This window comes from Chanodichthys erythropterus, chromosome 20 (genome assembly GCF_024489055.1).
Source record: "Chanodichthys erythropterus isolate Z2021 chromosome 20, ASM2448905v1, whole genome shotgun sequence".
In the NCBI taxonomy this organism is placed as follows: domain Eukaryota; kingdom Metazoa; phylum Chordata; class Actinopteri; order Cypriniformes; family Xenocyprididae; genus Chanodichthys; species Chanodichthys erythropterus.
The window spans coordinates 31,657,347-31,684,967 of NC_090240.1; the positions used below are offsets into that span (position 1 = coordinate 31,657,347).

The 27,621-nt window shown below is 37.3% G+C and overlaps 1 protein-coding gene across 3 annotated transcripts in view; it reads right to left on the reverse strand.

Moving 5' to 3' along the window:
- acap3a (ArfGAP with coiled-coil, ankyrin repeat and PH domains 3a) overlaps window positions 1–27,621 on the reverse strand; it is an 88,964-nt gene that overhangs the window by 57,241 nt on the left and 4,102 nt on the right. The gene's annotated exons all lie outside the window — the stretch shown is intronic.

Genomic DNA, 27,621 nt, shown 5'->3' on the forward strand with positions numbered 1-27,621 from the left:
GTATGCGTTCATTTCATTGCCAGAAAAGATTTAAATACAAAACAGAACTTCTGAAGAAAAAAAAAATTCATAAAAATATATTTTTTAATTAATTAATATTGTTGTTTTTAAGAATTCAATTAATTAGACATGCTTTTTGATTATTAAAATGGAATTAAACCATTAAAATGGAATCCAGAAAACAGAATTTGGTAAAAATAAAATTTGAGGGGAAAGAATAAAACGTAAGGCCCTAAAAAAAAATGTAATTTTTTTGTTAAACTTTTATTAAATTGTTGGTAAATTGGACAAGATTAAATATTTCAATGAATTACACATGCTTTTTGATTACTAACCATTCAAATAGAGTCCAAAAATAAATAAAACGGAAAAAAACGGAATCCAGAAAAATTTAAACGGAATTTGGGGGATTTTATAGGGCCCTAATTTTGGCTGCGTGAGATTCTCCAGCTTTGTTGTTGTTGAGCAACCGAAGTGCGAGCTGTTAAAGCTCCGCCCTCTTCTGGAAAGCTGCCGGGAGCAGCAGCTCATTTGCATTTAAAGGGACAGACACAAAAACAGTGTGTTTTTGCTCACACCCAAATAGGCGCAAATTTGACACGCTATAATAAATTATCTGTGGAGTATTTTGAGCTGAAACTTCACAGACACATTCTGGGGACACCAGAAACGTATATTACATCTTGTGAAAAGTGGCATTATAGGTCCCCTTTAAAATTAATTTGCATACGATATCATAGTGGTTGTAACCATTGCACGCTGCGTTTGGCCATTAAGGTTTCTAAAAACTGTGCCAGTTTGCTTAATTAAATTCAAAGACAAGTTCATACAAATTGAGTAAGCAAGATAATGTACAGCAAGTCGGTCATTACTGCAAAATAAACCGCTTTAGACTCAGAGTCCACTTCATGGCAAGGTTTATTTTTATGATAATGACTGTACATTACCCCCTTAAACATCTATCAGCGACGCTACTTCTCTTCCCTAAAGCTGCATTACTAACTGCGTCTGTGTTTGTTTTGTAATTCAGGTCTGGTTTTAGTCTCTTGCGAGAGTGGGACGTCTCCAAAAAGCCGCAGACAGATTTAACCCAAGCGAGCTTCCTTTATAGCCTGCTTTATGGGTGTGTGGCGTGTGGAGGACGAGCCGAAAGCAGACAGGGTTGTCCAGCTCATTGGAGACGTCAGCTCGCAGACGTCTCTGGGTGAAAGCGTGTTGATTTTGGAGGGGTCAAAATGCAGTCAAGCATCAAAAATGTGTCATGAGCAAAAGAGCCCACCCGGACCCCCCCCTCATCCCAGACCCTGCGAGGCCACCACGGCCAGATACGATGAGTTATCTGTGTTTAGTGGTGTTCTGGCACGGCAAAGTGAACCCAGCTGGCGTGTGCGTGCAAACAATTCCCTAATCGCCGCTCCGAAACCCGCCTGCGTGGATCATGTGTGAGAAAGCACGGCGGTCCACGCTTTATCAGATGATTTCCCGCCAAAAATCTGTTCCCGCCTGAGAGGTGATGTCACAAAAGATCTCCAGACGTTCTGAGGTGCTAATGCGTCCAGGACCCAGGGGTGTGTTCAGTGCAGTGTGGGAGTTAATGTGGACGTCCAGGAAAACATACTGGCCAGGGTTCAACATTCTTACAGGTCAGAGCAGATGGAGATCAGATTGTTATGAAACCGACTCTCCTGACAACATAAACATCATAACTCTTTCAATGAATCAACTCCATACCATACACACCTGAACTGTGTGGGAAACAGATTTATGAGACACATGAACTTATATTGTCCTTATATATTATTATATACTAATATAATCCTTTTTTTTATGAAGAATTATACATTATCATGACAATTAAGCACATTTTCCTGAGAAATACAAACAATGTCAAAAGTAAAAATGCTCTCAATGATGATTACTGTAAAATGTGCTCAATTGTCATGAAAATAATGTCATGAAATATATCTTAAGATAATATATCTTATCTTAAACATCTAAAACAGACTTCATTTTCATTTTTTAAAGGATTAGTTCACTTTCCAATGAAAATTACACCAGGCTTTACTCACCCTCTTAGGTGTAGGGATGCAACAAACGATTATTTTGATAATAATAATCTACTGATTATTGGAACGATTAATCGACTAATCATTGATTATTGTACTGGATAATCCATATGCTTTGTTCGATTATTCCACTAGCAATTAGTTAAAATACTCAGTTATACTTTAATAATTAAAACTAGGAAATCACTTCAGCTTTTAAAAGTGTATTTTTAATAAAAATACTGTTAAAATGAAGTACTGTCTGGAAATTGTAATAACCTTTTAATAAGAGTAAAAATATGAATATGTAATATTGTGCAAATATTTTCTGAAAAAAGCTCCTCTCTAGATTTCTTCTTTTTTTTCTTTTTACTAACTATCGAGTTTATGGTCACTGAATGGCTTTCCTGAGAGGTAAATGTAACATTTTGTGACATATTTGTTTGCAAGCTGTTTTATTGCGGTCTTTCTGCGGTAGAAACTCGGATTAAGTGATTACATTATAGCTGGTTTAATTTCAGTAAATTGTACTGTATCTTTCAACATACTTTTTAATGTTCATTCATGCAGAGAGGAAGATAATAGGTTCACATGCCGCTTGAACTGAGGCGCTACAGTGATCTGTCACTCCACATTAAAGAGCGCCACAACCACATGTATTGTTTGAATAAAATAGTTGAATATTCGTTCTGTAATTAATATTCGAAAATAAAAATACTATTCAAATTTTACTATGTTGCTTTGCTGGCTGTAAATGCAGTGAATCCATGATAAATCATAAGCACTAAAACTCGCAGTTATAACTAAATGCACCGGGTGGCGCTGTGGAGCGTGTTTTATTTGATCGACACAAAATGTTGTCGCCTGCTTCGCAAAGTTTGGAATTACTTGGATGCAAATGATCTTACACAATGGAATTATTTTTGATCAAATGAAACCGAGTTATCATAATATCGAGAATGAGAATCATAATGAGAAAGCACATGAAATCTAAACACCAGTCGAATGAACAAAGACAGCTGTCCATCACTGCATTGACGACAGGTAAGCGCAACTTATCTGATAGCAAAATGATTTTGAGACATATGCTTACTTTAAGTTTCATCGAGGGAGATATATTTACGAACAGAAAACAAAGTGCTGCTTTTAGAAACTTAGCTTAGCATACGTTATGTATTATCGTTATCTTTGCGTCTCTGCAAGGTCTGCAGCTCGTTTTCTCACCCGAGCATGTGGATATTGTTTTTCTCAACATGAACATGTGAAAAAATATAAACACGATAACCATATATTGACTCGAGTGTATTATGTACCTTACGTTTTGTACGATAACTGGCGCTGTCTGCTTTATTAATGTTTTTCCCTTTCGCGCTGCTTGAGCTTAAATGCTTTTGTTCTTTATATTTTTTGTTTGCACATATTGTTTAATGCTTTGAAACCTTAAGATATCATTTAAGCTTGTGTTTATTCGTAAGCTTGTTCAGAAATGGTTACAAAATCTTGATGAATGTAAAAAAATAACGTCTTTCTCATTTAACGTAATTTAAATAAACGAATATTCGAATATTCGTTTTTTATGAGCCCAAATATTTGAATATAATATTTTGGAAAAATGCCCATCCCTAGTTTGAATCACGTAGTAAAATTTACAGAATTTAAGTTTTTTTTTTTTTTTTTATCAAAAGTAACTTGATCTGTCTTATCTGTCGGCGCGTTGTCTGTGTCCTCTATGCTCTGCTATGTATTTTTCACTGCGTGAGAAAATGGAGATGTGGCGAACAGTGAGAGTTGGTGGCCCTGCATGACAGCATGTTAAACTCCCACATTTTACGGGTTCGACTTTGTTTGCACTATGCACTCCGAAGCACAGTGTCTTCTTCTATTGGATTCGACTCGGGAGGGCTGCATTACAGTATTGCACTACAGCGCCCCACTAGTCAAACCGCATTATTGCAGGCCCTTCAAATATGTCATATGAGATCAAAAGACTATTCGACAACAAAACATATGTCGACAATTTTTTAATGTCGACATTGTCGATAATGTCGACTAATCGTTTCAGCCCTACCTAGGTGTATATGACTTCTTTCTGATGAACACAATCGGAGTTATATTAATAAATATCCTCACGCATCCGAGCTTTATAATGGCAGTATGCGTTACCAAAGGAGAATGAGCTGAAGAAAGTGTCTCCATCCACATCCATCCATCATAAACGTGTAGTCCACATGGCTCAGGGGGGTTTATAAAGGCCTTCTGAAGCAAAACGATGTGTTTATGTAATAAAATATCCATATTTAACAAGTTATGAAGTAAAATATCTACACTCTAAAAAATGCTGGGTTAAAAACAACCCAAGTTGGGTTGAAAATGGACAAAACCAGCGATTGGGTTGTTTTAACCCAGCAGTTAAATGTTTGCCCAACCTGCTGGGTAGTTTTATTTAACCCAACTATTGTTTGAAAATTACTATATGGCTGACTTAAAATGAATCTAAAATGAAATTAAAATGTTCATTTATTAAACATATTAATAAATGTTCATTTTAAAGATATTTTGGGTTCATTTTAAGTAAGCATTTAACATTTAACCCAACTGCTGGGTTAAAACAACCCAATCGCTGGGCTTGTCCATTTTCAACCCAACTTGGGTTGTTTTTAACCCAGCATTTTTTAGAGTGTAGCTCCCGCCAGACCGCCTTCTTCAAAAAGCTTATACTGTACGTCCTACGCTTTCCCTATTCAACTGTTAAGGTGATGATACACATGGCAACTTTTTGAACAATATTGCTGGGCAATGTTGCCGTCAACGGGCAACCTGATGAGACACAGGACAACTAATTAGGGCAACAGACAGTTAGCAGCAACTAATCAGAGAGGAGCAAATCTATTGCCAACCCAATAAATACCTTACTATAAACACTTATAGGCACTTTATTTCAACTTTTCAAATATTTTCTTCATTTTTATTAAAAATAAATGCCTTTCCGATCTGATTTGTGATAGAAAAAGGGAGAAGAGCGAGTTCAGCAAAAGGCGGATTCGAACCCGCGTCGATCGCATCAAAAGCTACATTCATGTGCCATACGCCCTACAGCCTACGCTACTACAGACGTTAAATTAACTCCGTCGTTTTAGTATTTAAATGAAAACATTCAATGGCTTAATTACAGCTTCATGCATTACTTTGGACAGTTGTTGGCATTTTAAGCAATATATAAGGTATTCCCTGTTTTGGGTTGACGCATGACAACTTACTAGCGTAAAAAGATATAAGTTCACACTCTTTTTCTCCGCTCCACTGCCAGTGAGAGGCCGCCATCTTGTTTGAATTTTTTCTGAAATCTCCGAACTGGTCATGTGATCGGCTGCTAACATTCTGATTGGAGGATCTCAAAAAATTGCCCACGACCGATCTAACGTATCCAGATATAAATTTGTTGCTCATTCTCAATGGGAAAGTGCCCAAGCAACGTTGCCCGGCAACATTGCTCAAAAAGTTGCCCCGTGTATCATCACCTTTAGTTCCGTTTTTTCCCTAATTTGAATACAGAAGGCGGTCTGGCGGAAGTTAGATAACCTTGTATCTCCATATTTCATGTTCTTGACAGGTTTTGTGAAATTAATCTACTGCAAAGTGCAAAACTGGTTGTCATCTTCAAGAAAGAAAAGTCTAATGAATACTTGACCTTAAGTCAGAGCTACAGATTGCAGCAAATTAAATGATTCAGCTCTAAAAGGTCAGCTGAAATCAGCTGGGATGGACAGCACTCCCACAACCCCACACAGCTCACAGTCTGTTTTCTGAAAATGTCGAGACATCTTCACAGCCTTCACTGGAGGAATGTTCTAGCACCAACCTCTGAGCACGACTGGCAGAAAGCACAGGGTCACTTCCTGTCGCCCAGCCACTGAACACCAGACTGCAGTGGGAATGCCAATACTGTGGTCTATATGAGATGTGTGGCATGATTAAAGATGGGAACGTCTTTAAAGAAGAAGTTGTAGCTCAAATGACACATTCTGCTCTACATAAGCTTCATTATAATCTGATTTTGTCTTAATATGACCAGAGGAAATGAGAGAGGAAGGACACAAAAGAGTGAATCTCAGCAGCAGGGGCGCGAAATCACTTCCTTCCTGACGTCCACATCCATGGCATATCTGCATCAGGAGATAAAGCCCTGACACAGATGAGATGGAATATTCTGCAGAGATAATTACAAACCAACCTGACTCTTCCAAATCAATGGCAGAAAACTCATCGAAGGGGACAACTGGGAAGAGACCAGATAAATCAGTTTGTCTTAAGACTATTTTACATGTATTCATTTGGACACTTTTATCCAAAGCATATTACAAATGAGAAATATACACTTTAAAAAATGCTGGGTTAAAAACAACCCAACCTGCTGGGTAGTTTTACTTAACTCAGCTATTGTTTAAAAATTACAGTATTGCTTACTTAAGATGAACCCAAAATATCTTGAAAATTAACATTTATTAATATGTTTAATAAATGAACATTTTTAATTTCATTTTAGATTCATTTTAAGCCAGCCATATAGTAATTTTCAAACAATAGTTGGGTTAAATAAAACTACCCAGCAGGTTGGGCAAACATTTAACCCAACTGCTGGGTTAAAACAACCCAATCGCTGGGTTTGTCCATTTTCAACCCAACCTGGGTTGTTTTTAACCCAGCATTTTTTAGAGTGTAACAAGCAATTTATAAGTAAAAATGCCATTCATTTTCTCCATATTGGAAAGGTTTTTCAACAATAACTCATAAACATTTAAAGACAAACCTACTGTGAGCTACAAGGTTGTAAATCAAGTTGTAAGGCATCAGCCTGCACCATTTCAACTTCTTTTAAAAATAATCGTGTTTACCAAGGGATTTCCTGGTGAAAAACTACATTACCCATGATTCCGCAGAGAAATCTCAACCAATCAGAGAAGCGAAACAATGATGTGTTCCTACACTCAAAACTACTTCAATATTTGTAAATGTAAAATATATTGTTTTATATGGATATAAAATCAATAGTTTTATATTTCCCCATTTTTAATTCAATTATTTGTAATGTTTCATGGGATTTGTGGTTCTTTCCCCTCACTAAATCCATCAAGTAGCCTACACAGTCTTTTTGTCCAATTCTTAAATACTTTTTTGCTTCAAATCAAAGTTTGTAATGTTGTGATTTACCTCGTAGCTGGTTGGAAAATTTGTCATGCCTGGTTAAGACACTGTTTACTTATTTTCAGATAACCAAAGAAATTTGCAGCATTGTTCACAGGAAATCAGCAAGTTTACATTTCTGCTTCGATAAAATATGAAACCAAAATGCAACACAGAGAGACAGCTCACACTGAAATACACTCCTGAAAAAGTTGCGCAATAAATTCTTTGCGTTTTCTGTTCATATCTACATAACTGATGTGAAAACAAACCACTGAGCTATTTTAGCTATTTCACTGCAAATACCATTTGAAGCAATGGATGCTATGCAAGTAATGCACTGAAACGGCCAATAACTGCAGGCCACCAATGGGCTTTGATGCAGCCAAAGATCCCAGCGTGACCCTTTGACTCTAGTCTGACCTCTGACCCCTGGAGGGAGAGCAGCTGCCCTAGCCATCCCTCATCATGACTAGAGAATAAACAGAGATGTTCATAGACAGTCTTAGCTCACACACGCAAAAGACCCTTTAATAACACTTCAACAGAGACTGAGAAGTACTTACACAGTCAGCCTATAGAAAGGAATAGTGTCAAATGGATTTACTGAGTCAATATGAACAAACATGTGTTTCAGAGCTTAGAAAGAAAATATATAGGTTTCATTTCTGTGGTTAAAACAATAAAACCGACTTCACGAAAGGAGCAAAAGTTCAGCCGACAACTACTATAGTCTAAAACGAGCGTCAACGACCATCCCATCCTGTTCAGATCCATTAAGAGTAAATTCACACATAAAAATACATTTATTGTTTCATAAATTTTCACATACATTCCCTATTGGAAGAAAATGTCTCTGCTGTCTTATAGAAACAGTTCTCCCAAAAATGCAAATCTTGTCATCTTATGAAATTCATGATTTTCAAACTACAAAAAGGCTGGATAATACAAAAAAAGCACCACTATATTATAATCTTGTAAAAAGTTATATACAATGATGATAGCATTATATGGCAAACATACTGACGTTTAAATTATTTGTTAAAATAAACTAGCCCTGTGTCTCATTCACATTTACATAATGAAATATGGCACGTCAAGATGTTGGTTTGACGCCTGTTCCTCAATAAGCTGTCATATGAATTCAGACGACTTTGAATATAGAACACAAGTCATATGTAGAACTTTTTTCAGAGCTTAACAGCCCTAGTTTCTATTCACTTCCATTGTATGGAAATTAGCAACATGAACATTCTGCTAAACATCTAACTTTGTGTTCCACAGATGAAAGTCAAATGGAGTTTGGAATGATATGAGGGTGAATGAATGATGACAGAATTTTTATTTTTTGGTGAAATATTACTTTAAATGTTCGATAGTTTATGGCTTTTCTCTACACATTAAAAGGTGCAATATGTAATATTTTCTGTCCGTTAGAGGCCACTAGAGGCCTATTCAAAACAAAGGCGTAGCTTGATGATGCCAAGTTTGAGTGTGGAATCTTGGGACATGTGGTCTTCACCTCACAGCCTGTGGAAATAATCGCGATAGGACTCGGGAAGAAATCATGTTCATGGATGTGATTATTAACGTTACTGTAGTATGAAGCAGAGCAAGACCGAGTGTTGTGGGAGCTGAACGAGGAGCTGGAGCGATTGCCGGCGCCGCTTCCGCTTTTCCGGTCATGAGTATGAGGTAACGCAGCTCTTTTTATCATATTAGATACATTTGAGTGTGTTGAAAATATATAATGTTACTCTGTGCGTTCGCTCGGTGACTGCTGTGAGACACTGTTGCACACTGCAGTAAGATAGATCGATTTTAGAATATCATATTAAATGCTGGATGCTTGTGTTGATAAATGGCATGCAATTAATTTTAAAATGTATTGTATGATGGAGAAAATGCTGTATTACTGTTACTAAAAATAAAGCTGCATGTGATTATGCTATGTTAGCTACTTGACAAAATAGTGTTTTTTCTGAGGCATGGTAAAGCATGATACTCGCAAAAAAAAAAAAAAAAAAAATCAAGAAAACTAGATTTAAACAATAAGACTAAACGTGTTGAGCTATATAACAATAATTAGTTTTCTGTCTATAAATATATCAAAACAGTTGTTCCCTTGTCTATTAAAACATATAAATATTAGAGCGTCTTTGGTGTTTCCATGGTTTCTACAAAATAAAGCCGGAAACCGAGGGTAACGCGGGTATGACGCAATTGACAGGCAACTCCTCACACGTCCCGGAGCCTTGGTTAAAACTGCAGTTTTCTCACGATTTACAAATAGTTGAAAACATTTGGGATATTGTAAGTATTCAAGTTAACAAAATATATAACACTGACCTAGTGGTTTTTGGATATTTTACCTCAAAATTCTTACATATTGCACCTTCACATTCATGAGATCTAGTGAAATCTTTCCCAGAAAACTGTAAGAAACCAAATAAAAAAAAAAAAAATAGCAAAACTTTTAATTTGGTCTTCACTGCTTTCAGTTTTAATTCTGGTTTGCTGAAGAAAGAAAAAAAAATCTTATTTCTTTAACAAACTGTTTATTGTTACTCTGTCTCTGTCAGTTTTGACAGGCTGTAAGCATAAGTTGTTCTCCAAATATTCTTTGTCATGGTCTAGTGGGATCGGCGCTAAACCCTGGGAGCGGCCAGGACAACGCTGGGGCTTATGGGTGAATCCTTTGGGATTTAAGCTTGAGAGGAGGAAGGACGGGGCCATTAGACCACTGGCTCGGGTCTCGTGAGTTTGAGAGAGGCGGACGCCAAGCGGCCTCACAGCACTGACCCAAAGCATCCTTCCTGAGCCAGGCTACAATCTGGACAAATTATCGTCATTTTCCACTGTTTATTTTTTCAAAATCACACGCTTTGGTACCTGCAATGTCAGCAAACTATTAAGTAATTAACGGATGTGACGGACGAGAAACAACATCAGCGGATGATGAAAGTGATGGATTTTTACAGTCCTAAAAAACAGGAAGGAGGAAGAACAAAAAAGTCACAGCGAAGGTTTTAACTGCGCAGTCAGTTCTGAACTTTTGGACAGTTTCCTCCAACTTTTTACAGGATTCATTTCCAGGAACAAAAACTCCCCGTGTCTGGTATGTTGTTCCATAGCAGTCTAAACTACAAGTGCAGCCCACAAAAATGTAAGATCTCTCCACATCAACCACAGCCAAGACCACTGCAGCGTCAGGAGATTATTTTATGTGCAATTTTTCTTTTTGCTTTTCGGGTATGGTCAGTAACGACCGCATAAATCCTTATTCCCTTTTTTTCATTGAGCTCTCTCTCTAGCAGAGGCATCCTGGAGGGCCACTGTCCTGCAGAGTTCGCTCCAACTTCCCTCTACACACCTGCCTGGAAGCTTCCAGTATGCGTAAGACGTTGATTAGCAGATTCAGGTGTGTTTAATTGGGGTTGGAGATAAACTCTGCAGGACAGTGGACACCCCTGCTCTTGAATGAGTCTCTTTTGTCACCCACCCCAGCAGTGACACACTGTGATGCGATCCTCAACCCGTCTCAGCCCAGCCAGGCGGAGTGCGTCTGTGTGTGTCTCTTCGCATCTCCACAGACATTTTTGCACGCTGGAGTCACGACAGACCACCCTGAGCTAATATAAACCAGCCCAGCTAGCCAAGACGCTTCACATCCTGAACACTCACTGTCTGCCCTCCGTCTTCGCTCCTGGACCTATTTGCGTCTGATATTTCACTACATAACGTCCTTGCCCCTAGTGTTATGTCTAGCTGTCATGAAGATCTTACATTCCTGATATTCCAAGTTTCTTGAAATTGAAATGAAACACAGTAAAGAAAAAACAACACAAAAATGAGACAGGCTTAATCTAAGAAATGCTCTGTAAGGAATGTGCACTGAGTACTTGTCTATAGTTGTGGGACTCAGTTGAGGGAACATAATGTATGGCAGTATTGTGTGAGAACGAAATACGTGACCTGAAATGGTTAATTATACCACTTCCTCCCCATGGTGACACTCTTTGTTCGGTTGCTGGGCTTCATGTCTGAAGTGTCTGTTCCTCAGGGGCGGTGAACTAATCGCAGGCCACACGCAAAGGGTCCTTATACTGCAAACACCCTGTGAACCTCCCTTCAATTTACACCTGCCTAATCTAAAACCCCTCATAACATTTTAACTTCAAGTCAAAGATTTTTAGGACAAAATACTTTTTTGTCTGTGCATAAAAATCACCATATCCTGGCAGTTTTATTAAAAAAGCCAGAAGAACTGTACACCAGTGGAAGGATTGAGGCTCTATAGCTTCCACAGGACTTCTAGGAAGAGCAAATAATGACACAACAAACTGTCTAAAATAAACACACAAACAACTCCAGAAGAAGGTCATGGGTCAGAGGTTATGCCCATCTCTCCTTCCTCCAGGTGTTTCCTGAAATAATAAGTTCTTGACGTCACCATGCTGTCTTCCTGTGGGTGCAGGACCGGGATGTTGTGAAGTAAACCAACATTCGCTTGACACAGCGACAGGAAGCTACACGCATTGAATAATGTCCATCCTAAACACACTGATATTCATCACAGCCTATACAACACAATTGTGGACGCCACCAACTTAGTTCTAGAAGTCATGTTTTTCCATTTATTTCATTTCAGGAAATTATTTAAAGGCACAATATGTACAATTTTTAGATTAAAAACCCCGAAAAACAACTAGAACGATGTTATATATTTTAGTGACTTGTGTACTTACATTATCCCAAATGTTTCCAACAATGTTGAAATCCAGAGAAATCAGCAATCTTAACCAGGAGCGTGTCGTTGCGTCGCCTGTCAATGACTTCAAATCCGCGCTACCCTCGATTTCCAGGTTTACTAATATAGATCAAGATTACTGCTAAGTGCATCAAGTCTCTCGCAGCAGCCACGAGCGAACATACAGAGCAACATAACATAACGCACTCAAATGTATTTAGTATGATTGTTTTAACCATGTTAAACCCCACATACGCTACGAAAAGAGCGGAAGCGGGCGACTGCAGCACAAGCATGAAATTCTGTTTTATTTTTTTCCAAATTCCGTTTTTATTTTTCTGGAAACTCGATTTTAATGGTTAAATTAAATTTCAATAATCAAAAAGAATGTCTAATTAATTGAATTCTTTTTATGATTTTGTTTTTGAAATTCTGTTGCGTATTTAAAATTTTTCTGGCAATCAAATGAACGGATAACATTAATTTAATTTATCTTTTAATCATGAAATTAAAACTTTTTTTTTTAATCAAGCAAAGTGCTGCACAACAGAGCTTTACTGTTAAAATTAAAACATGGAAGAAAAACTGAGATTGTTCCTTAAAAATATAGTTTAATAATGTATTATTATTATTTTTAAGTCTATTAGTGTTAGTATTATTATTACATTGAAACGTATCTAAATTCTACTGTACAACAGTTTCTGTCAAGTTAAATCGAACTTTTATTTTGAAGGGTTGCCAAGAGCTTTGAGTTTCTGTGCGTTTATGGTATGGCGATAGATTTTCTCAAACAGAACGGTAAAATGCTTATGAAGTGACTTCAGAGACACACAGACATGCAGGATTCATATTTAAAGGTGCCGTAGAACGTGTTTTCAAAAGATGTAATATAAGTCTAAGGTGTCCCCTGAATGTGTCTGTGAAGTTTCAGCTCAAAATACCCCATAGATTTTTTTTAATTAATTTTTTTAGCTGCCTATTTTGGGGCATCATTAACTATGCACCGATTCAGGCTGCGAGGCCCCTTTAAATCTCTCGCTCCCTGCCCTCCTGAGCTCTCAACTATAAGGCCGTGTGTCCACCAGAGCGTTTTTTCCAGCTGCTAGCGTACTTTTTCAATTATTTTCAATGGGAGCGCCGCGTTTTTTAAACGGCAGGAGCGTAACGAGGCGCTGAACGTCTTTTTCACGCTAAGAGTTCTGCGTTTTTTACTGGTCGCCTCGAGTTGAAGAATGTTCAACTTTCAGTAAAACGCTGCACTCATCACTGTCACATTTTAGCCAGCCGTCCAATCAGAGTGGAGGAGGGGCGGGACAAAATGGATGAGAAATTAATATTGCTGGTCTCCGAACATACATAACAAGTAATTTCACATTGTGTGAACATTTTTAGTTTGAAACAAATTACCTGCAAAAATCAGTTATAAGTAACAGTGACGCGGATATTCCGTATCATAGCAACAAAGCGTCTCAACGGAAACAAACGCTGCGCTGCAGAAGCGCTCTCAAGCGCTCACAGACGGGCGTTTTAAGCAGAGCGCCTAGCGTTTTCAGCTGGCTAAAAATGCTCTGGTGGACACACGGCCTAAGTGCAGTTATACAGTGCATAAACAAAGTTCACACAGCTAATATAACCCTCAAAATGGATCTTTACAAAGTGTTTGTCATGCAGCATGTCTAATCGCGTAAGTATAGTATTTATTTTGATGTTTACATTTGATTCTGAATGAGTTTGATAGTGCTCCGTGGCTAAAGCTAACATTACACACTGTTGGAGAGATTTATAAAGAATGAAGTTGTGTTTATGCATTATACAGACTGCAAGTGTTTAAAAATCAAAATAGCGACGGCTCTTGTCTCCGTGAATACAGTAAGAAATGATGGTAACTTTAACCACATTTAACAGTACATTAGCAACATGCTAATGAAACATTTAGAAAGACAATTTACAAATATCACTAAAAATATCATGTTATCATGGATCATGTCAGTTATTATTGCTCCATCTGCTATTTTTCGCTATTGTTCTTGCTTGCTTACCTAGTCTGATGATTCAGCTGTGCACAGATCCAGACGTCCTGCCCTTGTGTAATGCCTTGAACATGGGCTGGCATATGCAAATATTGGGGGCGTGCATATTAATCATCCCGACTGTTATGTAACGTAACTGTTATGTTGAGATTCGCCTCTTTTCCAGAGGTCTTTTAAAAAAATTAGATTTATATAAGAAGGAGGAAGCAATGGAGTTTGAAACTCAACGTATGTCTTTTCCATGTACTGAAATCTTGTTATTCAACTATGCCGAGGTAAATTCAATTTTTGATTCTAGGGCACCTTTAAATAGTCTTTTTGCAGTTTAATATTCACAGACACTAGTCGTTATTGCAATTTAATTTACGTTTACTGACCTGCTTTTTATTCATTCATCAAAAATTTGACCAATTCTGTGACATTTCACGTTATATAGTAAATTCCGTTTTTATGAACGGATTCCGCGATTCTGTCCACATTTTCTGCATCGTGCAAATCAAATCGTGGCCGTGGAGATGACAACTCCCAAGATTCCATGCTCATCTATGGCATCATCAAGCTATGCCTTTGTTTGGAATAAGCGACATCTAGTGGTGAAAATTACATATTGTGCCTTTAATAAAAAGTTTATACATAACAAATTTCACTTCAACATGTTTTTTGTGAGGAAATGAACTACTCATCCCATAAAGCATTGCGAAGGACGTAATCAAACTGCTAATACAATATATAACTATAAATCATTGATTTTAAGTAAAATACAACATCTTGAAAGGTTTCTACGGTGTCATTAAAATCATTTTTTAAATCTAAAACCCTACTGGTGCGCTCAATAGGAGATCAATCATAATATACTTTCAGAAGCAGAGAACACGTCAACACAGGCGGTATGACGGAGGAATGTCAGCTCAGCTGTTCCACACTGATGGATGTGGCCAGTATATATTTAGTCCTCTTGGAAGTGGCAGCAAGTCTTTTGGGAATCGAGCTTGCTTCAGTGTGCAAACAGGCCTGCAGTAGGAAGAGGAAGTTTCCTCACGCCTCATTGAGCCTAAACGCAAACCGCAGGCTCTCCTGAGACACAGAAGCCATCAATGTAACATTGACGCAGTGAAGGGAAAGCCAGTGCAAAGCAGTACAATTACACGGAGCACGCTAATGAGCATTAACTGAGGTTTTATGGAGTAATTGATTATATGATGCCGTTAATTTAGGGTGACTAGACATCCTGTTTTTCCCAGGACAGTCCCGTAATTCAGGTCTTTTTTTAGTGTCCTGACTTAAGAAAAAAATAATGTTTTGTCCCATATTTCATCTTTCCTAAAATTTTGTTATGACTAATAGAACGAATAGTAGTAGTAGTGTCTGTTACGTGAGAACAGCCCAATCAAATTAATCGTAGAACAAAATTACCATCCAATCACAATTAGTTATCGATTAACTTGCCATTAGTGAAGGCAGGACAGGCGCTGAATGACATACCCTGCGTCTCAATCAGCTCCCTAGCTTCCTAGGTCATGAATCAGTATATCGTGTAAATGTGGCCAACTCCTTGATCAATGCCCTGACTACTGAACTAGGGAGATGATTGAGTTGCACGCATTGTCTTTCATGGCACACACCAGAAGCGCTCTTTCTTGAGCGCACTCTCTCTCTCTTTGGTTATGGCTTAAGTGGACGTAAACAGGTGGTTGAAAAATGGATGTGTGTCAGTGTATTAGATCCATGAATTCGGTCTTTAAGGGACAGTAGCCTAATTAAAATTTTGTTTGTCATTAAGGTTAATCAAACATTAAAATATGTTAAATAAATGTATACATGGTAAATAATCCTACTGTATCTGAAAAATGTATAGCTCTATTGCATTTGTCATATAACAATAATTATTGTGAAATAAAATTTCTCATATTACAAATAAAATGGTAATATTGCCCACCCCTTGCTCACCCGTCCTGGGTTCCAATATGAGAAATATGGTCACCTTATGCTAATTAGATGCTCATTTTGCACTATCATTCAAAAGTTTAGCGGCAGTAAAATTTTTTTCTTTGTTTGAAAGAAATATTAGTACTTTTTATGCAGGACACATTTATGACATTTACAATGTTACAAAAGATTACTATTTCAAATAAATGCTGTTCTTTTGAACTTTCTATTCATCAAAAATCTAAAAAAAAAAAATAATAATAATAAATAAATAAATAATTAAATAATAATAATAATAATAATAAATATATATATATATATATATTATATATATATATATATATATATATATATATATATATATATATATATATATATATATATATATATATATGTTTCCACAAAAATATTAAGCAGTATAACAGTTTTCAATATTGATAATAATAAGAAATATTTCTTGAGCAGCAAATCAGCATATTACAATGATTTGAGGATCATGTGACACTGAAGACTGGAGTAATGATGCTGAAAATCCACTTGATTTGATCACAGTAAAATTTTAAATTGCAATAATATTTCACAATATTACTGTTTTACTGTATTTTTCATCAAGTAAATGCTGCCTTGGTGAGCAGAAGAGACTTTTCCCAAAAACTATTTAAAAAAAAAAAACAAACAAACAAAAAAAAACTTACAACCCCAAACTTTTTAACAGTATAAAAAATTAAAAGCAAAATCTAATTTAAAATATATAATTCTAACTCTAGATAGATTATGATTGGATTACCTGCTGCAAATCTCAAAAATATGCAAAATTTTTCTAGCCACAAAATCGGGATAATAGGTAAAAAAAGATTTGTTTTTCTTAAAATTATTATGATCTTTATGTGATCAAATGATCAAATTAGGGCATTTAGACAACTTACAATTTTAAAACAATCTTGAAATCTGTGAAAAATGAATAACAAAATGTTAAAATAAATGATTCATAAAATTTAAAATAAATGATAAAAACATTTGGTGACAATATCATTATTAACAAATAACTATTTTACTATTTGCAACTATTGAACATATTCCGTCATTTTACTGAAGCAAGAGGACACTTAAGGTTGTGCACTACTGTGATTATTGTCATTGTATTATTCAACTGTAAAGCATGTTATACACAAGAATTGTATGTGCAATTGTACTGGCTTTGAAAAACCTGGCTCGCTCAGTTTGAATGGAGCTTTGGGTGCAGTGAATAAATCACACACACACACACACACACACACACACACACACACACACACACACACACACACGCCCTGCTGCCTTTGCCGAACCTTCGTTAATATTCCAGCAGGCCACCATCATCCACATGCATTTCCTGTGCTGCACAGGGACAGGACGGAGCAGCACAGAGCGAAAGACCCAGAGCGTGCTGAGAAAGTGAGTGGGTTTGGCGCGATCAGAACCAGATGCCTGTAAGAGCTCCAGATGTGAGTCAGCAACATCCCAGAAACAGAACCAGACAGGGACATGATTCACAACACACACACATACATATGGCGGAAGAGGAACCATTAGACACAGGACAAAGACTCAGACGGAAGAAATAAATAAAATAAAGAAGTCAGGTTGAAGCCAGATTCCCTTTCTGGACTTCCTCCAAAGCAGTTCCTCTTTGATGTACTTTACTCTGTACAGTGCAGTAATCAGTAAAGAACTAGTCAGCTAAAGCTGGTTATAATCCACAATTCAAGGACTGTCTTCAAAATGAATTCACTTGTGCAAAGTTGCACAGCAAATGTAGTTTAATTAGGTGTTCACTATGCCATACTGCCTTAAGACATGACCTAGGCTGGTTAACACTGTTAGGAGACAGTAGACTTAATAGGGTTTTTATGCATTTAGATCACACCTAAACATGAGGGAGACAAAGCTTTACGAATCTTTTGTTTCGATTCAGTGGTTCGGAGCATGTATCAAACTCCCAAAGTCACGTGAACTATTGAAATTTCTAAACACTTATGACATAAGAAAGCCTCGTTTACTGAAATCATGTGACTTTGGCGTTCCGAAGCACTGATTCGAAACAAAAGATTCATGAAGCAGTGTTTTGAAATCGCCCATTTTGGGGGTTTTTTTTGGCACACAAAATGTATTCTCAGCGCTTCATAACATGGTTGAACCACTGTAGTCACATGAACTGTTTTAAATTTATCTTTAGTAGCTTTCTGGGCATTGAAAGTGTTCATTATCTTGCCGTCAATGCAGGCCTCACTGAGCCATCGGATTTTATCAAAAATATCTTAATTTGTGTTCCGAAGATGAACAAAGCTCTTACGGGTTTGGGATGACATGAGGGTGAGTTAATGACAGAATTTTCATTTTTTTGGTGAACTAACCCTTTAATTGGATGCAACATCCCTTGAGGTCTCTTTCTTGACCTCATTTGATTCTATTACAAAAGGACATTTAGTTTAATTCTGTATTTATTTACATATAATCATGTATATTTTTGCTTTCAAAACATACACCATAATGATTCTCTGCTCTGTTCAGTAAGCAAGTTGATTCCATCCATGATTCAGACCTCTGACTCTGATTCACCAATTGATTCATTGAAAAGAATCATAAGAATTGCACATCACGTTGCAAATGTATGTTCAAACTTTGTTAAATACACAAGATAAGAGCGCCTACATCATTTCCCAGCCTCATGCCTGATGGCAGTAAATCGCGGCAGCTACAGTACATGAATAATCCACAGAGAGCTTTACGGTAACCATTTATATAAACTCTGAATTATAAGAGATTTACAAAAACCATAACCACCCGCTGAGATGCTGCCTGCTGTGAACTTCCTGTGCGGGCCAGCAGAAGGGAAAGATGGGAGTGGGTGGATGAATATAATCCTAATTAAGAAACATTACATCCACCTGCTCGTCACGCTAGGGGGCTTTTAACAGCTTTACCCGTGTTTTGTGGGATTGGAGGTTGTTTACTAGTACTTCAACAAATGCTGTCTTAAAGTTCGAAAGGAAACGTCTTCCATTGAATGAAGGGCTTCATGTTGTTCTTCCTGTGGAGATGGCATCAGAAAGACTGATCAACAGGGGGGCTTCATGGGAAACTCTTTACAGTAAAAAGAGAGATTTACTCTTAACAAACAGAAATCTGAGAGCAATTGAGATGTGTATTATTCTAATTCAACTTTGGTTTCAGGTTTCCGAGCCTTGCATCCAAAGACAATCTCACTCTATTTTTTCCCCCTTTTCCTGTGCAATGTGCAACTATCAACAAAGGATTGTGTTGTGACTCAACAAAACAAACCTACATCATTAGCCAAACAGGAGCAGAACATCTCAGAGGAAGCAAACTGAGTCATACGGCCATGTTATTAGATTTCCTTTCACTTAATAATCCGTTCGCACTCTCTTAGGGTCGCCACTCTTCCAGGACGTTACATAAAAGTAGATTTGCAAACCGCTCAGAAGCCACAGCCTTTGTGTGGCGGTGTGTGAATGGAGCGGCTATTCAGCTTTTGTAGACAGGAAGGACTGCCAGGCTTCACACAGGGCTCTACGCACAAAAGGCTGTAATGACATCACCCCTGCCTCAGAAGTTAAGTCTGACTTAGGGGGTCTTAGGCTACGTTCACCGTGTCAGTCCAAATCTGAATGTGTATCAAATTGGAATCTGATCTGAATTTATTGACTGTGTGTCGCAACTGTTCGGATCCGATTTGTGTGACCCATGCCGCTCTTTCGCTTTCTGGAATATCTGCATTGGTGTTTATGACAATGAAGTTGTGTTGGTAGGTATACACCAAAAACAAACCCAACAGCAACATGGAAGGGTTTGGTCGATCGGATCACAAGGATGACGCTAAATACAGATATAAACGGGGTCTAAAATGTTTTGAGCTTGTCCACTTTTGATTACTTCCAGAGGTAGTCGAGAACGCATTCAAAGAAATCAGTGGTTGAAAGTGGACAAAATAGACAGATTAAAACACCAGATGTAAACAAGAATGTGTATCCCTCACCTACTTGTGATCCAATCGACCAAAACACATCTCAATACTGGTTTCTCTGTATTATTGTCATTTTCCGCTCGTCTGGCACTTTGCAACAACACAACCTTGTTTCTGCTGCGACTTTCAGTGTTTCCTTTAACAACGTCTAACGTTTACATTTTACGCGGCGTGAGAAAGTCACATAAACCACGCGAAATCTGAACGGACTGAAAGTGATTTCCAGAAATGAGATTTGAATAGAATTTCAAACCACAAATAAATGTAGCTTGAAACGGATTAGGGCTGTCAAACGATTAATCGCGATTAATCGCATACAAAATAAAAGTTTGAGTTTGCCTAATATATGTGGGTGTACTGTGAGTAAATATTATGTATATATAAATACAAACACATTCATGTATATATTTGAGAAATATTTACAAGTATATGTATTTATTTATTTTTTTATATAATTTATATTATATATAAATAAAAATATTTTGTACATAATTAACATATTTCTCTTAAATATATACATTAATTTGTGTGTATTTATATATACATAATTACACACAGTACACCCACATATATTAGGCAAACTCAAACTTTTATTTTGTATGCGATTAATCGCGATTAATCGTTTGACAGCCCTAAAACGGATTTGTAAAATTTGGTGTGATTTTTTGCTGTTCACACTTGCTAAATCTGATCGGATTTCAATAGGATATGCACACCAATTATCCATTTTATTTACAACATTTTTCAGTTTTTTAAAATAATTTCCGCCACAATCAGTGCTGATATTGTTAACTAAAACTATTACAGATCAGTAGATGAAAAAGAACTTAAACTCATTTATGTTAAGTAAAAATATTTCTAATTTTTTTGTCAAAGTTTAAGTACTAAAATAACTAAAACTGAAATAAACATAGCCAAATAGAAAAAAACCAAAAGCAAAAAAAAATCACTAAAACCTAAAGTAAATTTAAAATGAAAATATAAAAATAAAAGCAAATTTAAAATATTAATAAATACTACAGTATAGGTACTGTATATAAATAACATTGAACACTATATGCTGTTAAATACAATAGAAGATTTGAGATGACACTGGTGAGAACAAAAGTGCCCATTTACACTTCAAAATATCGAAATTCTTCCAAATCAAGGATGAGAACTGGAATCTCATGGTCTCCCGAGCCATAAAACTAAGCACACTCCCCCACAATCCTCTGCAGATTACTCTTCCTCTGAAGTCAACTGCTCATCTTGGGACTGGTTTCTTTCAAACAGTCCTATCATCACGTGGAAGGAATCCTCCGACGGCTGTCCTGCATTGCCTGGAAGGGAGCCTGGCTAAGAAATCCTAACTAATCAAAGAACTACAGGCTCATCCCATTCCTTGAAGAGAAAAAATCTGGCTCTGAAAGGAAGGAATGCGGTCGGAGTTTACCACAGCGGGAAACAGGCTACAGTTGCTTTATGATTACTTAGGTGTTCTGAGTGATTTTTAGCTGTTGCTCGAGTGTTCGAGTGTTCTGCTTTTACATGCTGGATTGAAATGGTGGCGAGCGAACAAAAACAAACTCTGAAGTTAATTTTGATCATGGCTTGTCTTGACAAGAAAAGTGTGTGTGGAGCAAGTGGTGGTTTTTTGTTGTCTCACTAACTGCATCATCTATTGGTTCTTGATTTGATGGTTGTCGTAGGAGAAGTCACACTGCAGGACTGTGCGTTAAATCTTCAGACAATGCCAGAATTTCGTCTGAGGTAAAATTTGATCGCAATGGTCATTATTCGACCGGTGGTGAACATGTCAAACTAGTGATCAAAGACTTTAGATTTTGGCCTAGGATCAGAGGAATCTTTTAGGATTCTCAATATTTGTTTTAGACGGCCAAATTGTGGCCAAAATTGTACAGTAAAAACCCGGCTTAAAGGATTAGTTCACCTTAAATTACCCCAAGCTTTACTCACCCTCAAGCCATCCTAGGTGTATATGACTTTCTTCTTTCTGATGAACACAATCGGAGTTATATTAAAGCGGAACTCAGCAAGATTTGCGAAGCTCCCCCTACAGGTTCCTTCAGTGAATCACACTGTCGTAAATACTCCAAGCGCAGCTCTGGACTACAATGACTACCAGCGCAGTAGTTTTGAAAATACAGTACAAGAAAACTCGATGGAGGTGGGTAATTTTCGAAATTGTCTTATAAAGTCATAATAAATACATCGTTTTTGAATTACCGTAAAGCATTTTGTCTCTCTCGCGTGAACGTGAACACAAGGCGAAATTGTGTCGGGTCGATGTAGCTCAACTTGCAAGTGCTGTTTTCTGGCGTAGACGTGCCAGAGGGAGTTAGTGCACGTCTCAAACACACCACTATAAGTCAATTAACCATTGTAAGAAAACTATTTATGAAGGTAAAAAAAGTTACTTAGTTCTGCTTTAATAAATATCCTGACACATCCAAGCTTTATAATGGCAGTGAATGAGTATGAAGCTCAAGAAAGTGCATCCATCCATAATAAACATACTCCACACGGCTCCGGGGGGTTAATAAATGCCTTCTGAAGTGAAGCGATGCATTTGTGTAAGAAAAATAACCATATTTAACAAGTTATAAAGTAAAATATCTAGCTTCCGACAGGCCGACTTCTGTATTCAACTTACATAAGTTGAATATGGAAGGCACAGGACGTAGTTTAAGCGTTTTGAACTGTGAGAGGCGTTACATTTTCTTCGTAAGTTGAATATGGAAGGTGGTCTGGCGAAAGCTAGATATTTTACTTTATAACTTGTTAAAGTCGGCATGAAAACAAATTGACAATTCTTAATTTTTTATGGAATATTGCAGTATTTATTATCAATAATTTATCCGTGCACTTTTATTTTTAATTCACGTGCCCTTCTAATCTTTAAATCAAAAACATTAACCTCCCCTCCCCCTCAAAACGATTCATTATCTCTTCCTGTCACATGCTATGGCTCGAGGGCGGAGCTATCTGGAACTGCCAGCAGATTCAGTGACGTAAGGGGTAAATGCTGTCGCTGGGCTAAGCTGATGCTTCACTTTATAGAGATCAATGCATTAATCACCGCTGATGCCAGTCATTGGGGTGTACAGTACCCTCAAACATTAAAAGGAACCTGATAGAGGACACGCTCAGTCAGTCAGGCTGAGTGTCCACTGGAGCAAAGCAAGCGACCAGAGCGTTTTTAGATTAATTCCTATGGAAGTTAAGCGTCACACTTAACTTGCACGCGAGCATGAGGCTCAACTTCCATAGGAATTAACAGAAAACGCTCGCTCTTCCCCACTCACTCCGCGTCAACGGACATGCACCACCAGTCCGCCTCTCTCATGTGCTTCTGTCGCTTTTTAGTGCCGTCTTCATCCTCAATAAATAAAGTTCTTACAGTAATGTGAGGGTGGAGAGAAATCCCCCACAACTGACTGCAAAAGGGGATTCAGATCTGCCTCTATTTTGTTAGCAATGCCCAACTTCCAATGATCCAATCCAAAGTCCCGCCCTGTCATTTGATTTGGCTAATGAGCCATTTCATAATTTTTGTCTGCTCTGGAGCAGTTGGATCAAGCAGAGGTGGTCAAGCAGCTGTCCGCACACCTTGATGTCCCGGGACCACGTTCAGGAGGGAATGTGGGCTAATCCATGATTAGCAGAAACGTTCAAACTGCTGACCTAATCCCTGTTGTTTTCACATTGAGGCCGTCGTCCCACTAGGCAGGACAAATCAGTGACACCCTTAGCAAGATCGATAGAAGCTTACAGCGTCTTCTTTAATAATGTAGAAATAGGGTGATTAAATTAACGGGCCGGCCTTCAAAGCTAGACTGATTCTGGAAACTAGACAATTTGTCTTTTAAGTGCCAGCCGACTAATTAGCTCAATATACACTCAGAGCTAAAGGGGGCAATGCACATTGATTTAAAATCAAAACTGTGCACTCACTATGCACTCTTATGATTTTAATTGGCCTAGATATTCTCATCTATATTATCATCATGCTGAGATCTTGTATGCGACCTCTAATCCGTCAGGAAACCTGTTTCCATCACATTGCTTCAGGGGCCGCAGTCGTGCAGGACAGAGGTTTGTAGCCCAATTATGGGAGGGGTGCCTGAACCCATCTGGCTTGTGATCGTGAGGGTCTGTCGAGGTAAGGAAGAAGTCGGGCCCTGCTGGCACACATTCAAAACAGAAGGAGGTCAATATGAAGTAGAGCAGAAGAAATAAGAGCATGTTGCAGAAATCCCTTCCAGCTCAAAGCAACAGCAACTCTTCAGGAACAACTTCAAAAACAACCAAACCATACCGAACAACCATCTCTCTGAGGACATGCTGGAAAAGTCCAGACAAACGGTTTGCTCTTTTTCTGTGCAACATGCATTAAATTATTGGTTAATGGTCTAGTGTACTTTTAAAGTAGCTTATTCAAAGGTTAAATAGATAAAAGCAATCCATTCCCCATTTCTGGTCAGACAGATATATTCTTCTGACACTAATTACAGTCTGTATTTAGTCTAAGGATACGCAACAGTTATCTAAGACACCTGTAGACAACATTTAATCTGCTCAAAATAACTCTAAAGCAGGGTTAAAATGATCTGTAATCACAGATGAATGAGGTCATTGTCTAAAATTGGACCTAAACAACAAGTCAACAAGGCAAGCACAATGAATAAATGATCTTACAAATAAGGACAAAGTCACAAAACAACAATTATTGTACTCATAAGTACATAAGTACGGTCACATTCTAGAATATAAATCATAATGCATGTTGTATTTACAAATTATCAGGATATCAAGACCACAATGGATTTGATACTGCACATTATAAAGCTGTGATGGCTAAATTAACATTAGGCATCACGACATTCATTTGACATAGACAAAATAGACTGATTTTTATTTTTTGTGCAATTTCTCTTTTTTGTTTTGTTTTTGTGCACAAAAAGTATTCTCGTCGCTTCCTAATATTAAGGTTGACTGTAGTCTGTAGTCACATGGACTTTTTTTCGTTTGTTTACGAAGACAAACGAAGGTCTTATGGGTTTGGGACGACATGAGGGTGAGTACTTAATGAAATTTAATTTTTGGGTGAACTAACCCTTTAATTAACATTAGGCATCACTACATTCATTCGACATTGACAAAATAGACTGATTTTAAATTTTGGTGCACTTTCTCTTTAGACAAAATAGCTTAGACTCTTATATCAGTCACTGTATTGCGGTTTCCTCAAAATTTAAGATTTAAGCAAAACTGTTTTCAATGGTTTTTAAACATGGTATTGTGGCAGAAATACTAATAAATAGAATATGAAACAGTCATTTCAGGATTCGTACAACCTTTTGAGAGACTTCAAAGCTCTAAATATTATCCGATTTAAATATTATTTTTAATGTTATGACCAAAACATTATTTGTTCATCCTTAAGTTATGGTCCCCATTTGTAAAAGTAAGGGTACATTTACACATCAATGATGTACTAAAAACCGAAAAGTTTTTCACTTACAGATAAAAACGGATCGACGAAAAATGATTAAAAACGCTGTATTCTGCTGCCAGGCCAGTAGTTGGCAATGTTACTTAGTAAAGAAATACTAAGTAATACTAAATAATATGCTCCTATAGACTGTACACTTAATATGTATGCGCATGACATTACCGTTTTCAGAAATTCATGTTTTTGTAGTTTACACCGAGACAATAACAGTACTGTTTTAAAAAATTTGCACTTTGAATCCCGTTTTTCAAAAGGTGGTATTTTCAGGCCACCAAAACGCTGTTGTCGTGTAAATGAATGGCCAAAACGCAAAAGTTTTCCATATTTAGTTAAAAATAGTGTCGTGAAACTGCCCCTAAAAGTTTCAAGAAAACTAACACTTGGTGGCAAACAAACACTTTTATTTAAAAATAAAAAAGTCATACTTTTTTTTTTTCACATGTTTTGCTCATAATGTCTAAATAGAAATTCAAAAATTTCTATTTAGACATTATGAAATCTCTATTATAAAATATCAAATCATCAATAAATCAATTTTTAATAAAAGTTTGGCACTTTTTGTACTGAATTATAAAGTAGGAAAAGTCACAAAATCTCTTCTTTTTTTTCAAATTGCGACTGAATTACACAGAAAGCAAGTAAATACCATTCCTTATATAATCACTGAAGCTGTCGGTCAGTTCAGTATGATAATGTAGAAGCGACAGACCAACAGAAGAAAACCTTGCTGACAGAGTAAATTCAAGTTAGCAAGCTATAAACAAACAGTTTAACTCATATCATCTCAACAGTTAGAATAGTCTTTGAAGAATGCTCATTAAAATTGTACAACAAGACGGTACAATGTATTCATGTTTGCATTCTGGGTCCGAATACTATGTTTTTTGGTCTTTGTAAATTCAAAATCAAGCAAAACTCAGCTGACCTAGTGGTTAAAATTAAATCTGTACACAAGTCCAAAAAGTCCTCCCCTGGTCTGACAGGGTCTTACAGTTCTCACATGATCATGAGAAGCCGCCATACATCAACCAGCTGCTGGACTCCAATCATGTTGACCCAATTGATCCATCTCAGTGAAAGAAGCCAGTGTCACAGAGGGGCATCATGGACAATGAGAACATTCTGTAACAAGCTGGAGACGACACATGTGAATCATAAACTGAACTTATGCCGCGGGTCACAGCAACAGGACGAGGCTGTGCCCCTTTTCCACAATATGCCCCATACATATAAACAGCAGGTCCATTCAAGACCCAGTCAATAACACTCAAAGTCACAAGGACTGAAGTTTCCTGGAACTTTAAAAGGATCTGTTTTTGATAGAGATGTAATGACATTAAAATTCATGTTATGGCTGATAATTTGAATTCTATACGATTCTGTCTACATTCAAATTAAATTAAATAAATAAGCCTTGATGACGATAAGAGACAAAAAAAACCTCTTACTTTATGTCAGTATTATATTATATTTTTATAAGCTTTTAGAATAAAAGCTCTTATTTGATCATTGATTGCTAAATGCAGTCTCGTGACAGTTTCAGTGGTCATGGACAAATTTGTTTGGCCGCAGTGACCTCTCATAATAATTTGAGGTAGGAAAAAGCCTGCATTGCACTCAGTGAAACATTAAAATAACTTAACAAGCATCACAGGATGGAGCTTCTCTATAAAAAGTTTCCGAGTCATTGCGTAAGGTGCTTTTTTGATTAAATCATCCAACTTAGCACCCAAACAACACCGGCTCATATAAGCCCTGTGTTTCCTCAGGCAGTAAAGAAAGGTTTCAATTGAAACTGGAGATACTGAAAGTTCTGGAGATGTAATGAAATTAGTAACTTCTGGCCAGGCGCTGGAATGCATCGGTCCGCTCGCAGCGGGGGTTGGAAAGAAAGGTGACACAGCAGACTTGAGTCAAGAATGGTGAATAATATTTGGTCAGGTGGCTACAATCTGCTCAATGCTCCATATCTGTAAGCGCTATAGCCGAATTCGGAAAATTGTACACACACAATAAAGATAACCTGATCTGATACCAAAGAAAATACCGCATTCTACAATTTGCAAAACCTACTGCTACTTTTGTGGCCTTGACCTTTCAAACTACCATCAAAGAGTGACTGGACGGGTCTGAGTCCAAACCACAAG